Source organism: Struthio camelus, chromosome 9, assembly GCF_040807025.1.
Source record: "Struthio camelus isolate bStrCam1 chromosome 9, bStrCam1.hap1, whole genome shotgun sequence".
In the NCBI taxonomy this organism is placed as follows: Eukaryota; Metazoa; Chordata; class Aves; order Struthioniformes; family Struthionidae; genus Struthio; species Struthio camelus.
Window position 1 is genome coordinate 10,076,577 of NC_090950.1, and position 14,613 is coordinate 10,091,189.

Below are 14,613 nucleotides of genomic sequence, written 5' to 3' on the forward strand. Positions count from 1 at the left end.
TTGTTAATCCATTATTTTCAATTGTAGTAGTTGTTTCATCCAGTATATCCTCTTGGCTGTACTGGATGACACAGCAGGGAACCTGCAGCAGCTTTCTCCAGGAAATAAGCACAGCTGTTTAGTGCCTTAATGTTACCAGGATAAGTTGCATAAAATTGAACTCAATCTTTAAATTAAAATGTATTTTTTATAATCTTCATTAAGATGGGAATGATATCACCAGGACTGATGAATTTTTCAGCTTGTTCTTTGCAAGACGGTAATTCACTTAGGGGTTTGCTGTTGTGATGAGCTGGTGGCCTGTGTGTTCCTGGGCTCTGTGTCTGCTTGTGTAGCCATTCTCAGTCTGTTTCCTGAGTGCGTTTTTGGAAAGAACCTTTCTTGTGGTTAGAATTATTATCAGTAAGCTGTCAGAGTTGAATTTTAATGAAGTTTTAATTTTACAAGAGCTTAGAAATAACATAATGCTTCTCTTCGGATACTGCTCCTCTTTTTTTAAAAAAAAAAAAAAAAAAAAGTGAAAAACATCGTCTGTTCAGTGTAGTAGCACCCTGAAGAGGAATCAATTGCAAAGCATTTTTAAATAGTGTTAATGTCGTTCTTGGAGAAAGTGGCAGACTTTTAGCCACATAACAAATACGATGGCAGCAGTGCAGAACCTTCCCTGTCAGCGTATATGAGACTGTGTTTGGGAGAACCTCCTTTTTCAAACTCTGATTCAATCCCTAACCTTTCTGCCAACACTAATAACAAGGAAACAAAAGAACAAATTATACTATGGTGACCTGTGTCACTGGGCAAAACTATTAACTCATTTTACATAGCCACTGATCGGCCATCAACTGATAATGACCTTGTCAAATTTGAACCAATAACCTCAAGGTGTGAAGTCTTTTATTCTACTACCTGTCTTGGGACTCATCAAGGCATTTCCTTAGTAAAAGAAGTAAAATCTCTAGTAAAATCTTCAGAAAAGAGCAAACACAAAGTTGAGAGTTACCTTATTTCTTAATCTGTGACAATGTCTAAGGAAATAATGAATTTTCACAGAATCACAGAATCGTTTAGGTTGGAAGGGACCTCTGGAGATCATCTAGTCCAACCTCCCTGTTCAATTTTCTTGTACATAAAAAAGTCTTGGTGGTATGTTGCACTGATATTGGGGAAACATGAATTTATTTACGCCTCACTGAGAAAGGAGGTTTGAACCCAGCCTCGTTCAGTAATACCAGCCTGATGTTTCATTACTGCTGTGGGAAATAATGAGTTGCCTTAGTAATTACAGATTACAAGTTCTCCTCTGATTGTATGTATGGCTTCTGTGAATTAGCAAAGAAATACGAGAGTCAAGAAACTGTTTGGACGTGCGATGTCATGTTGTGGCAGTGCCTTGAGCACTGGACTCAGTCCTGCATGTGAGTGGAGTAGTCCTGGTGTAATTGCGAGACCGTGCATGAAAGCATGCGTACGAGTGACTGTTGGAACTTGCACAAGGTGTTTCTTTTTAAAATATGTATATATGTTGTTTGGATTTAAGTTACTGCCGCTTGGGAATTCAGACTTGCCTCTAAAGTGATCTGAAAGCTTGCTTTAATTTCTCAAGTGTTTGATTTCAATTGTAGCTGACATCTGAGATTGCTGAAATTCTCTTGAAACATTAGTTAGTGATGTATACCTCTGAAAAAATATAGTTATCCTACTACAGCAGCAGAAATTAGGATAAACTATGCAGTTATGGCCTTATTTTCAGAAATACTCAGCATCCAGCGCTCTTAGTTCTGCACTAGGCAGGGACGTATCCATGATGTTAGCCTGTGTTTGATGGCCACATTTGTGGTTAGGTTGTGTGTAGGGTTTAATTGGTCCAGGTTGTTGCATACAAAAGAGACTAGGCTTATTGTACTGGTCTTTTATAAGCGTTAGCCACCAAGTAACGATATTGCTACTTCTGAAACCTGGAACACGCCAGGCCCAGCTGAAAGCTGATGCTCCAGCTTTGGAGAGCTGGAACATCAGAAAGTCAGGCCTGGTGTGATAAACACCGACTGCAGAGACCTTGCTGAGATGAAGAAGAGACTGCTAGGTAACCCTGTCCTAATTTCTTTTCCCAATCTAGAGAGATTTGCATCTTTTACTTCCAGTTTCCAGACTTTAGATGGGCACGAGGTGGGAGAGCGGGTCAAACTTGATGAGTTAGTTTCAGTTGCGAAATAAAAGCATGCCTTGGTGTAGAGTGTTGTGGGGGTGGTTGTGAATGTGCCGCTCGGCTTCCTGAAGCAGCCCTAACCTCTTGCTGCTGCTGAAACGGGGGGAGCCACCTGTGAGTTTTTGCAAGATGTGATACCACATCTTACAGCAGAGGGGCAATGGGGGAGAAGAGAGGGCAGAGGTGGTTAGTCCATAAAACTTGTGTTCAGCTACCTTAAGCTGAGCCTTCTGGTGCGTGTGGCTGGCGAAACTGTGACAGTGAAGCCTTTCTCCGTGATATTTTTCTAGGGAAGCCAGTGGCTTCAAGACACGAGATCTGCATTTCAAAGGGGGAAAAATAATTTTTCCTAAGTAATTGACCAAAATCTAACACCACTGTGAAAGTGTGCTGTTAAAGACCCTCATTTACCCTTTAAATGGAGGGAGAGATTATTTCTTGAATTTCTTTCTTTTCTTTTTTTTTTTTTAAACAAGTCAGTCTAATCTGCCTGTCTTTCTGAAAAGATTTTTTTTTGTCAATGTTCCTTGTATTTGGCTGCAGTACAAGGTTTTTAACTTCTAGGTCTTACTACTTTTTACGTAATGAAAGATTTAACGGAGATGAAAGATTAATGTTCACCGCCAGATTTTTTTTTATTATTTATTATATGGTGGGGAAAATTGCCTTTTCATAATGTTATCCCTGCCTAAGGAGCTTAGTTCATGTTGAGTGTCCACTCTTTTGAAATTTGTTGTAAAAGTACATATTAAATATAATTATTCACTATTCCAGTGAGTGTGCTGTGAAAACGTGTAGCAGCTCTACTATAATTCACCAATATATATGCATTAGTTCATAGACACTGAAAACCCTCATAAATGATTCCCTGCATTACTTTAGTTAAAGGTCATTTTCCTGGTGTTACAATAATGAAGGGGAAAACCCCCTAACACTCGCACCTAGGGAAGTATGTCTCCCTGTACATAGGGATAGGGATCTCTCTCTGTCCCTGGAAGAATCGTGGAGAGGTGAGAGGAAATACACTGGCTGGAACAGAAAGGAGTACTGTTACATCCGTAAACATCTGGAGGCTTCGCAGTTTTTCTGTTTGATGCTGGCAAACAAAACTTTGCCCTACCCTTACAGTGCGCCATCTGAGAGGGTCGGTGTTTGTAAGGGATTGTTTATGACTGCTCAGTCATGCTGTAGCCGGCTCCAGCCGAGGCTTGGCACGAGCCGCCGGGAGCAGTGCAGCGACTCGGGCTGAGACGCGACGGTGGCCGGATCCAGCTGCAGCCGAGCATGAAGCAGAGCTTTCGTAAGACTCCCTGAACCCGGGTGAGTCATCAGTAACGTCTCCTCTAGGACAACGCAGCAGCTAACGAACAGAAAAACCTCCCAAGGTGCAGGGGAAGGGGCTGTCTGTAAGAGAAGGAAGTCTGATTTTTTGAGGCTGGTTTGGAGAATTGCTGCTCCCTTCCCAGTCAACCTGTGAGTGCAAAGAGCCTGAAACCGGGCACAGGGGCAGCTTACTCAGCCTGGACTTAGCAAAACGGCTTCCCGTCATGTAACTTCTAGACGCCATAGCAGCATCTAAGTTACTAGTCAACTGTGACGGCCTGTCCTCAAGCTGCTCCAGACGAGGGAGGTCCCGCTCTTGCCCGTTCCAGGTGTAAGACAGTTCCAGCACAGTGCTGTAACTAGCTGGTTATTCCAGCCCCTGTGCAGAGCATCCGTTAAGGTGGAACAGGGCCCTGTTAAACCAATACCTGCTGGGGTGACAGGAAGGGTCTGCGCGCGACCCCTCCCCCTTAACGGACCCGGGCCAGGCGCCGCCCCCCCCCCCCCCGACCTCCGTTAACGGACCCGGGCCAGGCGCCGCCCCCCCCCACCTCTGTTAACGGACCCGGGCCAGGCGCCCGCCCTTCCTGCCCCACATCCTGGGCGGGTCCGGGTCACCTGCTGCTGTCAGTCACAGGGAACCTTCTGGAATATTCAAATGAGGGCTCAGCAGCAGCCACTTGGAGCACGGGGCCGAGAACCGACCAATCGCGAGCTGCCACGACCCCGCCTGCTGTACAAGGAGCTCCTGCTGCCCCGGGGCCCGGTTCGGCAGCGCAGTCGGTGAGGGGAGGGGGCGGAGGTGTGAGGAGGGGGCGGCTCAGCGGCCCTTTTAAGGGCCAGAAGGTGCGGAGGGCCTTTCTCAGGGCCGGGAGCGGAGCTGACACACGCGCACGCCTCCCATCCGAAGCCGACGGCGGGGTGCAGAGCCGCGGACCAGCGCTCCTCAGGACCCGCCTGGCCCCTTGATTCGGGAGGCCGAATCAAGTCCCCCAGGATCTTGTCGGCCGCTCTGCCCCGCGTGGCCCTCAAACCGCAGACAGGTAAGTCATTTCCGGTATTCAACCAGGACCTGGCACTCCTCGGGGTGAGGCCTGGTAAAACTGCAGTGTTAAACTGGGGACTGGCACACCCGGCGGTGTAGCCAGGTGTGTTACGGTCCTGTACCAGAAACTGATGCTATAAGCGGGGGTTGGATTAGAAGCCTTACCTTGTCGTCGTCATCCGGCGCCACCTCATACGGTGTGAGGGTGTCCTTTCCTATGTTCCCTGTTAGCTTTGTTTTGTTACTGATGTGAAGCTTTATGTACGTATTTGTAATTGATTTAAAATAAGACATTGTTTGTACTGTTACCTATTAGAAGGTGGTGTGTTGTTAATTAAGAGGAGTTATAAATCCGTTCGTAAAAGTAGGAATTCCTACGCTGCCGCTCCGAACCTCCTGTCTTGTAAAGGGGGAGCAACGTTTCTCTGCCGGTGTGGCTGCCCGGCAAACCTGGGCCGTGACAGCGACACGTTTAAGTTGCTGAGCTGGTTTAGGGATCGGATGCTTCCATAGCTGAGCCTGTGAAGTTTGTGTGCTCAGGGCTGCCCTCCCCGCCGAAGTGGCGAGGGGCTGTCAGGCTCCAGTGTCAAGAGAACAAAATTCTTTTGTAACAGGCCACAGCTCCTGAGTGGCTGCTGCAGTGTATAAAATCTGGAAGGAGAGAGGGAAAAAACAAAACAAAACCTTGCTGTATCCCTAGACTTGCCATCATTTGAAATTTCTATTAAGTTTTTCTAATAGTTGGGTTTTTTTGTTCTAGGAAGGTATAGTCTTATCTTTCTGTTGCTTTGGCTCTTTCTGTTTGCTGATGGAACACCAGACATTAGTAAAATGGCAATGGCTACAATGACTGCTGCAGTTCAGTTCTTTCTCTAGCCAATTAGAATTAAATGGTTAGACAGACTAAATAAAAGGAACGGAGTTAGTCCATTCTTTCAAATGGTGTTGCATTTGCTAAATCACTTTTAATTGTGTTCATAAAGATATCGTGGTTCTTCCGAAAAGTACAGCTTTGAATCTCTTTCAGAATAAGAAGATAGGCAGCTGAAGTCGTACACCCAAATTTTGTGCAGATCCTTGAAATTCCAGCCCATTACTTGTGCAAATTTCTGATGTGCCTTGTGATACGGGACCTATAGCAAATTCTTCTTTTTGATTGCCTTTCTGTAGCTGAGATTGATTGTCTTTTGTGGAACGTAAAACTTTGGAACTTGAGAACCGAACACCAGTTGGATCATTGGGTTCTCTCTAGGAAAAATTTTACCCGTATGTGGTTGTTATGCCTCCCTCGGAAAGAAGGGCATGATGTGCTAAACTTCATGTCTGTTTTCGATACAGCTGGTTGCTTGTGCTCTCTTTGCTGTGTTACTTTAATGGAGAGGGAGCTGCTATTTCGTCTAGCCTGTCTGGACTATAATAAGGAATTCTGTTGTCAGGTAGGATGTCTCAGGAATGCAATATATTGAGTGTCCCCCATCTGAACACGAATGAGGGGTTATGTTTGGTATTCCAGAAGCCTTCATTGCTCCAGTCCTTTGCGAGATTAGAAAAAGGCACCAAGCATTTGAACCCTTGTTAAGTGCTGTGTTTTCCAAATAAACTCCATTAGTTAGTTTTTTTTTCACTGTTGTGACTTAAGAACTATTTGCATACTTCTGAAACTGTATTTATTTGTGACCCTGATGCAGTGAAGCAGTTGTTCTTTTCTAGCTCTGATTTCTGCCAGTATTTTGCTTTTCACAATAACTTTTCACAAATAATTTGAAAATGATGCAATATATTCCACCAAGAAGAGGCGTTTCATCTGAGTAATGAATCAGATGAAGATGTCCTGAATAGCAAGCTAGGTTCTGTAGCTCTTTGTATTAGCAACAGAGCTGGCTACTGTGTTCTCCACTAAGATCTGGTTCCAGTTATGAAACCACATGGAGGAATTGCTAGAGGTATAATTTGCAGGTGATGAGGATTATATGTTTTAACCAAGTGTCTGCATATGCATTCAGGACCTTTCCCCTAAAGACAGTGTATAAAACCTCTCTTTTTTTTTTTTTGATGATTTTGTAGCATGTTTAAATCCTAACGATTAAAAGTCTGCCTCTCTTTTAATAGGCATGAGAGCGCTTTTATACTTTACTAACTTTTTATGTGTGAGCAGTCCTATTGATTTCAAATTGGAGTAGCAGCGTAAGCCTTTTTGCAACGTGCCAGGAGTACTGTGGATCTAATAAAGGTTGCAGAAATTGGCTGACTGTGTATACAAGATGTAATATCTTCCTGGAGGTTTACGTGCCACATTTTAACGGTGAAACTTCATTAAGTGTACTTACAGCTGTGTCTGTAAGTTAGGAATAAGCACATTCTGTATTGTAGAGTTGAATTCGTATCTGTTGCTGTACCTTCAACAACACTAGGATCCTATTGCTTTACTGAATAAAGAAATTAATATGCTTTTAGGGGTTATATCATGTATGTAATAATCATGCTCTCAAGGACCACTTATGTTAACCCTTGCAATGGGGAAAGGAATACCGCTGGCTCAAATCAGGATGGCTGTGTCTGAAATGGAATTACTTTACCACACAATATAACTAAGGGTCGTAGTTGCATGCGGGGGGAATAGTTAATGATGGATAATGTTTTCCCATCTGCTCTTGCCCTTTGCTTTGTGATTACAGGCCCATGAGGTCTCCGAGGAGAATGGTTACTGTCATGGCAGACATCTAAAGCACACTTTTATGGCGAGGTAGTAAGTTAGTTAACTGAGCAATAAAACCTAGCACTGGGTAGCAGGCACCACATAAAATGCTGACCAGTTCATCACAGTCTCAATTAACCAGCATTATTATGCAGCCAGCAGCCTCCAGGGAGTTGTGCTCCTCTTCCGTCTCCTTGGTTGTCCTGCCAGGTTCTGGGTGAGCGATGCGTAGAAGGAGATGAGCCTCCTGGCACGATGATTACACGTGCCCATGCTATTTTCTTTATCCAAAGAGGCTATACATGGTAATGCCTAAGACCAGTTGAGTGCTAAATTGCTATCTGGAAACCATTTCGAAGAGGACAGGAAAAGATGGATGGTAGGATCTTCTTCAGCATATCTGAAGAACTGCTGATATTTTCAAATTGTAAACTATGTAAAGGAGGGAGGCTCTTACTCTGATGTGCTAACATGAGATATTCCTGCTGCGGTCATGACTCCTAATGAGTGATTGAGAGGAAAAATTAAGAAAAAGACGAAGAAAAATATTTCCTAATATATTCCAGATTCCCCTGCTTTAAACATGGAATCAAATGATAACTAGCTATAATGTGAAAGTTACCAGCTGACCTAAACAGGGAGTTGAAAGCTTATGTATGAAAGCATAGTAAGGATTGAAAGCAAATTTGAGGAGTTTCGAACTACTGCTGAAATGCAAAACCAAAGAATACCAGACTTTTAAGTCTGTATGAATGTCAGCAAGGACAAATAGAATTTCACAGCAGTGCAAGTGGAAAAATGGAACATGGAGAAATGTAACTATTTCTCCCAATAAAAAGGAGGAAAATTTGATACAGTACAGTGCACCTCTGTATGCAAGTACACAGCAATTCTTGTATGGCATAGAGGACGTTGCATGAGGTAAGAAGAGCCTGCGTGAATATTACATATGCAAATATTCTTTCCTTTGCAGGGAGACATTGTGCCAGGCCAACTCTTTTGTTCAGCAGTTTCTCCCAGCTGCTTCGCTCATCAGGTCTCTTATTGCACAGCACTGCTCACTGACATGGGCATCTCTGCATACGTGCATAGTCCCTGTGTCCGCAACAGCCAGTGTTGGTATATATCTACCTCCATAGACAGTGCTTGTAAGCTCCTCTGTTTTACTTTTCTAGTGACATACAAGCTCTGCTGGAAGGATGCTGGCTCATAGACAACTTAAAAACAAAGCTTTCAATATATTTTTTGGTTAGTGCTCCCCAGACAAGGGCAAAAATTCCTATTGCAACTTTTAAACTGTATTTTTATACAACTGGGTCTCGCATTTGCTACAGTAGTTTCCTGCTAGAGGAAATGAAGTCTGGGTATACTCAGGTTTTTCATGTTTTTCTCTCCTCCCTTGCCCTCAGAACCTCTCAATTAAAAAGTAACAGCACATCACAAACATGGAGATAACACTTTTGTTAATAATACAAGTTTTTCATGCTGGAAAATGCAAGGTATTAAGGTTTTTTTAGTTAAGTAATTTGGGCCGTAATGCAGATGTGGCTGGTATGGTGTGGTACTCTTTGGTATGTGGGGGTTTTTGTGTGTGTATGTGTGTTTTTTTGTTTTTGGTTTTTTTTAGCAGACTGGTTTTGCGTTCTGTCAGAAAGAGAACAGTCTAAATGCAAAGCTGGTGACCTTTCTTTTCCAGGTACCCGGGGGGAACTTACCTACTCGGGTGTAAATCGTGGAAGAAGGAATACTTCATAGGTGGCTCCCGGGAATATGTGAAGTTACTGAGGTTAAGAGCCCAAGCTAATAATACTAGTTAATTTTGTACTTGCCTGGTGGAGCCGTCATACATTTCTGTGCCTCTCTGTTTCAGGGAAAAATAAACTTTGCTGAAGGAGATAAATAGTACTAGTGACTTGAGATGTCATTTCAGTGGAATAAAAGACCTGAACTACTGACTTGTTAGATTTGGAAGCCATTCGTAATTTGGGCTTACCTGAATAGACTGTGCTAGAAACCTAGCATTCCCTTGAAACTTGGGGTTGGCTTTGTCTTGCGGTTATGTAACTGATAACCCAGGAAGAGGCAGCAGTAAGAAATAGGTGATATCTTGTCCGATGCTTTCAGGAGAAAGGAAGAGTGAAAGTTAATAGAATTTCCTCCTGGGAAAAAGAGAGAGGAAAATCATAGCTCTTGTGTCCAAACTGTTAAAGTTAACAGCAGGAGCTGAAAGTTTGATATGGTGCATGGAAACTTGTCCAGATGAGTTACCTAGCAGACACTTCTGCTTCAGAGTAGAGAAGTGTTTTGCTGTGATTATGGCTTTGCTGCTCAGACAGGCTTTCACATGAGTGCCAGGATGTGCGCAGCATGTAGTCGCCCTGCGCACGAACAGCTACTCGTGTGCAACAGCAAGGATGTGTGAAAGGAGGCTGTAACTACTGCGAAGGAGCAGTCACGTGCAAAGCATGCTTGCTAGGTAAAGCAATGATCAGGTGGTAACTCCAGCCTGGAAAGCCAACTGTAGATGATGCGTTCAGTTGCTTGCATTGCTTTCCAGTAAAGAAGTCTCTTGACTTCTCGTGAGGGTGTTCCTGACTGGCAGCCCTCTGCCAGCTGCTTATGCTTTTCTTCAAGGTGATGTGAGGCATCTTTGGCATCCTCTTTTTTCCTGGGTTGCTTTGTGTTACCTGCTGACATACCTCCATTTGCCCTTCTGAAAGGTGATGTTTATAGCTCTGGTGAGCAAATATGTACGGCAGAAGTTCAGACTTAGTTTTACCCATTTTCCTATAATTTGCAATGCCGAAGTCATGGAATTTCTGTTAATGCTTCTTACACGACAGGCACTCAGGTTTCTATAAAATGAAGTACTAGTAGAAAGGTGAGCTAGAATATCTGTAATGGGCATCAGTGTTTTGGATATATTTTAGGTGGTCTTTAACACACAACCTTTTCAATGGGCGTGTCAGATTTTTACTGAACTAGAATGCCCATTCTGATTTCTCTTTTCCTGTTTTGCTCTGAGATACCATTGTTTAGTCTTTCCTTATATCCTTAAAACAGTAAGGATTTTAGTGTAGATGTAGGTACCTGTATTTGTTATCTCTAATCATTTCTGACTGTAGTGAACTGTAACTCAATACTTGCTACTTTTTAAACATGAAAGAATTCTATCTGCTATTTCAGTCCGACAGGATTAAATATATATCCTGTCTTTATTACAAAACAAGTTACTTTATGCAGGTTCTGGAGGAGAAATGAAATCAAAACACTCCAAACACTGTAGACTGCAGTTTTCCTCTGGCTATTCAGAGCAATCAAAAACAAAAATTGTTTTCAGCTGCATAACTACAGCAGAATCTTTCCAATGGTTTCCTGTCCAAAGAAAGACTTTTTGAGGCTTTTTTGTTCAAAGCCCTTCATGAAAAGATTCTCTTCTACTTGATGAAAATTTTTCTCTGCATCTAGGGCTAATAACATACGTGGACCTTCCTTTGATGAAGCTGGATGGGTAATCCCTCAGGATTCTTGTAATACACTCTTCTTCATCCTTTCATCTTATGTAGACAGTACTTTGTCTCAACTGTTGACCAAACCTTTACCAGTGTTTTTGTTTTGGCGATGTAATTTGATAGGAGAAGCAGAGAGCTCTTCAATCTGTTTTTCAAATCCTCAGAAATAAAGCTGCAAAAAGTGGATATATACCTGAAATGATTTTTCAGGGCGTCTACCTGAGACCAGGCTGTTGCCTGTCACTCTGCCATAGATATACCACATCTTTTTTTTTTGTAGCTGTCTCCAAATGTTTCCATTATTAATTTATCTGGATACATTAACAGTTTTGAATAGTTACAGATTGTGGGAGAGGAAAGGATTGAATTCTGTGGGTTTCAAAGGGAGGAGAGAGTTAAAGGGGGAGCGTGTTGGTGTTAGGTCGCCATCTGCTTTTGATGCAGTCAAAGTCATAGCCTACAGATCTGTGACTAGGATTTTCAGAATTACGTCGCTGCTGTCCTCCTACTTTTTTTTACTCAAATCTATGGTTGTTAGCTCCAATGGGAGTAGAGTAATATTCAGCTCTGCTGGAAGACCCCTTTCTGCTTCTCTGATTTAGAGAATTACTGCATAGCTGAATGTATAATATTAGGGCTTATCCATTACATTTTTTCCTTGATGGGGTGACAGTTTTATGCTGAGTATTTGTCAATGGCAAGGAGTTCAGCTCTCAGAAAACATCAGTACCCATTTGCCTATCTTATGTATTTTCTCATAATGTTTCTGCTTCAGGTATTTTAACTGATCAAACTGAGAAACCATTTATGAAATTTTTGAATGTGTTAAACTGTGGAAAACTTTCCTCTGGGTGATTTTATTTATGTAACTGGCTTGCCTATGCGTTTCGTTCTCAAGATGTGTTCTTTTCGTTTTTCTCTCACTTGCCTTTTCTTTTTAATTTGGAAAATTCCTCTGATTAAATGATCTTTCATTACGGTTTACCTGCAACCACAGCATGTCCTATTTAAAATCGGCTTTATTAGATTGAAAGTATTTAAGTTTCTCTTTCACTTCTACCTAGGTTCTTTCCAGAGGCCTTTTTTTTTTTAAAACGTATTTCCAAGAACGCATGGCATGTTGATGAGGACACTTTGTTAGACAAAAGGAAAACAGAGTGAGTTCTGGGAGTGTTTTTATCCTAAGGACTATCTCTGTGCTACACATGCGTTCAGAGAATAAGCGTAAATCTGAAGACCCTCTTGGGTAGCAATGTCAGCTAAATCTACACATACTCCACTGTCCTAAGTTTTTTTTCAGTCAAATCTGAGATATTTTGGAGAAGAGCATTATTGAACTTTATCTGCCTTGTTTATGAGCGCACTGGAGAAGTATTTTTGCTACTAAGTTTTCTTGTAAAAAACACTTCTGTGCCTGACTTTCATTTAAAACCTTGCGTAGGAAGAAGAGAGGAGGGAGACAGAGGCGGAAAGTGTGCCAGTATGGATTTTTTCATGTTATGCTTTAGATTAGAGAAAGAATATGAAAAACAACTCTTACCCTGCTTTGAAGTACTTCTCTTGCTAAAGAAAAATAGAATATTACGTCGTCTTAATTGCATTTGAGGCCTTTTATTCATTTTACGTTTTTATCCCCTAACTGTAAGTGCATCAGCTCTTTCCATAAATATCTTAACCCTCTTTTTTTATATGAACTTTATAAACCGAGGGCTCTGTAACTGTTCCTGCGGAAGGGAGGTTTCCTGCCTGGTTCTCTGTGTTAGAGAACCGATTTTTTGTATTGCTGTTTGTGCTGAATATAGACTAATAGTTCTTCTCTTGGCCAAACTGTTGGGCGGCTTCTTTTTTTTTTTTTTGCATTACTGTTGTGTTTTCATTTCTTGTGTTATTAAAATTCCAACTTACTTTCAATAATTATGCATCTTGATCTAAAAGAACACGTGAAAAATCAGCATATCAACTTTCAAGCCTGCTTTTCTTTTCTCAGTATGCTTATCCTACAAGCCTCCTAACCTGAGCTAGTCGCAAAGGTCATGGCTCTACTACAAAGGAGTAGAAACATTCAGCATACACCTGTTAAAGGCTAACTGGTAATCTTTCTGTCAACAAGGCTGAATTTAAGCCCTGTAGACAATTTCAGTCTATCCTAAAATTCTCCTCCCCCACCACCACTACCCGGGTCAGGAATTATTTGGGCATAATAATATAGGTTGGAAAATATCCTTGGAATTACTTTTGTCTGTATAGTTTGTCTTTATGTACTTGCGTGATGCACATCCGTAGGTGTGTGGATTTATGGCTTTTAAGATTTCTACTGTTTCATCTGGTATGTTCAAAAGAATTTTTTTTAATGCCATTCTTATTTAACAGAGCGTTTGTTTCCGTCTTCATGTTTCCCCGTATCGTCCATTTCACAGTTTCTGTCTTGCTTTTGTTTCTTCCTCTGAGTCTGGCCCGCAGGTTTGGGATGAAACCCCACACACATTTGCGTTTTGCTGCTTTTCAGTTTTTTGCTGCTTTTCAGTTTTTGTCTGTGCCTGCTCGTGGCTCCTGTTTGGCTCTTGCCCCTCGTTGCTCTCCGCAGCTGGGAGCGCATGCCCCCTTGGAGCATCTTCTGAATTTTTTCATGTTAATTTTTGGAGGACGAAAGAAAGTAATTTGTTCTTCAAGTGTCTGAATGCCGTCTTGCACACTTGAAGGAGCTGATATAAATTTTTATGAATAGACCCTCGTATCTGAATGGCTCAAGCGCCGCTGGGGAGAAGCAGCGGATTTGGCAGCTTCCCCCTCAGCTGTTAAACGTGGTGTCTGGGCAGTTAAAGGAGCTCACACCATGGCCGCAGGTATGGTGTTAAACTTTTCTGTACCTCAAATTCAATTTTAGTTTGCTGCTGCCCCACTGTCTGTAGGATGTGTGTTCCGCAGCTTGTTTTTGGTTGTTTATTCAAGGATTTGGGGCCTATATATGCCAAATGTAAAGGAAAAATCATGACGCTTCTCTTCAGTTAGAGGAGAAAGCTATATATCCTTTCATTATAAAAACTTGTGTGTCTCTTCTCCTCTCAATTGGAAAAAGAAAAAAAAAAAAGAAGAAAAAGAAGAACTTACCTTCCAGAGTCAGGATAAAATAACGAGTTTCATATGGAATAGCATTAACTTTAAATTTAAACAGCGAGCACTAAAAGAGTCTTTGCTGCTTGGCTCCTGGGAAGCATAGGGGCTTGTATAGATTTCTGCACCTCCAAAATTTTCTCCCCTAGTGCACTGTGACTGGTGTTTAGCCCCTTGGGGAATTACTCTGCTGCTGTATCAGTTGAGAGACTCCTGTCCCGTTTTGACATCTTGCTGATCTCTTCTACTGCAATTTCTCCCAATTTAGAATAATCTTAGCTTCACTGTTTTTCACTTAATCAGATTTATCATTTTAGCACTCTTCAGGATTATCTAGCGTTACAGGGTGACGATGCTTTCAAGCAGCAGTGTTAATATAAAAGCACTATGAAAGCTAAAGTGTTAGTGCTACTTAGAAGGCTTGTTATAAAACTAATTACTTGTGCCTGCACGGGTTCCAAAATAAAATTACTTAACGTAGGAATAAAAAGCACAAACGATATATTTTCCCTTAGGATGTATATATGAAATTCATTGTCATCTTTTATGCTCAGATACCTGACCTTTAATTGCGTTTGTGAAAATCTGATAGAATAGATGAGAATTTAATTTACCTCTGTAACAGGTACATTAACGTATAGGAGGGTGCTACTTAGGGCAGAAGAACATTTACATTTCCCCCTGCCCCAACCTGAACTGATCCTTAATTGAAAAGACTTAA

The 14,613-nt window shown here is 41.9% G+C and overlaps 1 protein-coding gene across 5 annotated transcripts in view; it reads left to right on the plus strand.

Moving 5' to 3' along the window:
• The window catches only part of CLSTN2 (calsyntenin 2), a 595,520-nt gene that overhangs the window by 247,727 nt on the left and 333,180 nt on the right, over positions 1 to 14,613 (plus strand). The window contains exon 1 of one of the 5 annotated variants that reach the window (XM_068954005.1): positions 4,182 to 4,572. The exons of the other annotated variants lie outside the window; for them this stretch is intronic. The gene's annotated coding sequence lies outside the window, so the exon portion shown is untranslated. Of the gene's footprint in view, positions 1 to 4,181; positions 4,573 to 14,613 lie in introns of those variants that run through there. 5 annotated transcript variants of the gene reach the window in all.